Genomic DNA, 2,106 nt, shown 5'->3' on the forward strand with positions numbered 1-2,106 from the left:
TCATGTCATCTGCAAATAGTGAGAGTTTTACTTCTTCTTTTCCAATTTGGATTCCTTTTATTTCTTTTTCTGCTCTGATTGCTGTGGCCAAAACTTCCAAAACTATGTTGAATAGTAATGGTGAAAGTGGGCACCCTTGTCTTGTTCCTGACTTTAGAGGGAATGCTTTCAATTTTTCACCATTGAGAATAATGTTTGCTGTGGGTTTGTCATATATAGCTTTTATTATGTTGAGGTATGTTTCTTCTATTCCTGCTTTCTGGAGAGTTTTTATCATAAATGGGTGTTGAATTTTGTCAAAGGCTTTCTCTGCATCTATTGAGGTAATCATATGGTTTTTATTTTTCAATTTGTTAATGTGGTGTATAACATTGATTGATTTGCGGATATTGGAGAATCCTTGCATCCCTGGGATAAAGCCCACTTGGTCGTGGTGCATGATCTTTTTAATGTGTTGTTGGATTCTGATTGCTAGAATTTTGTTAAGGATTTTTGCATCTATGTTCATCAGTGATATTGGCCTGTAGTTTTCTTTTTTTGTGGGATCTTTGTCAGGTTTTGGTATAACGGTGATGGTGGCCTCATAGAATGAGTTTGGAAGTTTACCTTCCTCTGCAATTTTCTGGAAGAGTTTGAGCAGGATAGGTGTGAGCTCTTCTCTAAATTTTTGGTAGCATTCAGCTGTGAAGCCGTCTGGACCTGGGCTTTTGTTTGCCGGAAGATTTTTGATTACAGTTTCAATTTCCGTGCTTGTGATGGGTCTGTTAAGATTTTCTATTTCTTCCTGGTCCAGTTTTGGAAAGTTGTACTTTTCTAAGAATTTGTCCATTTCTTCCACGTTGTCCATTTTATTGGCATATAAGTGTTGATAGTAGTCTCTTATGATCCTTTGTATTTCTGTGTTGTCTGTTGTGATCTCTCCATTTTCATTTCTAATTTTATTGATTTGATTTTTCTCCCTTTGTTTCTTGATGAGTCTGGCTAATGGTTTGTCAATTTTATTTATCCTTTCAAAGAACCAGCTTTTGGCTTTGTTGATTTTTGCTATGGTCTCTTTTGTTTCTTTTGCATTTATTTCTGCCCTAATTTTTAAGATTTCTTTCCTTCTACTAACCCTGGGGTTCTTCATTTCTTCCTTTTCTAGTTGTTTTAGGTGTAGAGTTAGGTTATTTATTTGACTTTTTTCTTGTTTCTTGAGGTATGCCTGTATTGCTATGAACTTTCCCCTTAGGACTGCTTTTACTGTGTCCCACAGGTTTTGAGTTGTTGTGTTTTCATTTTCATTCGTTTCTATGCAAATTTTGATTTCTTTTGTGATTTGTTTGTTATTCAGCAGCGTGTTGTTCAGCCTCCATATGTTGGAATTTTTAATAGTTTTTCTCCTGTAATTGAGATCTAATCTTACTGCATTGTGGTCAGAAAAGATGCTTGGAATGATTTCTATCTTTTTGAATTTACCAAGGCTAGATTTATGGCCCAGGATGTGATCTATCCTGGACAAGGTTCCATGTGCGCTTGAGAAAAAGGTGAAATTCATTGTTTTGGGATGAAATGTCCTATAGATATCCATTAGGTCTAACTGGTCTATTGTATTGTTTAAAGTTTGTGTTTCCTTGTTAATTTTCTGTTTAGTTGATCTATCCATAGGTGTGAGTGGGGTATTAAAGTCTCCCACTATTATTGTGTTATTGTTAATTTCTCCTTTCATACTTGTTAGCATTTGTCTTACATATTGCGGCGCTCCCGTGTTGGGTGCATATATATTTATAATTGTTATATCTTCTTCTTGGATTGATCCTTTGATCATTAGGTAGTGACCATCTTTGTCTCTTTTCACAGCCTTTGTTTTAAAGTCTATTTTATCTGATATGAGTATTGCTACTCCTGCTTTCTTTTGGTCCCTATTTGCATGGAAAATCTTTTTCCAGCCCTTCACTTTCAGTCTGTATGTGTCCCCTGTTTTGAGGTGGGTCTCTTGTAGACAACATATGTAGGGGTCTTTTTTTTTTTATCCATTCAGCCAGTCTTTGTCTTTTGTTTGGGGCATTCAACCCATTTACGTTTAAGGTAATTACTGATAAGTATGATCCCTGTTGCCATTTACTT

This window comes from Bison bison, unplaced genomic scaffold (genome assembly GCF_000754665.1).
Source record: "Bison bison bison isolate TAMUID 2011002044 unplaced genomic scaffold, Bison_UMD1.0 scf7180017864275, whole genome shotgun sequence".
In the NCBI taxonomy this organism is placed as follows: Eukaryota; Metazoa; Chordata; class Mammalia; order Artiodactyla; family Bovidae; genus Bison; species Bison bison.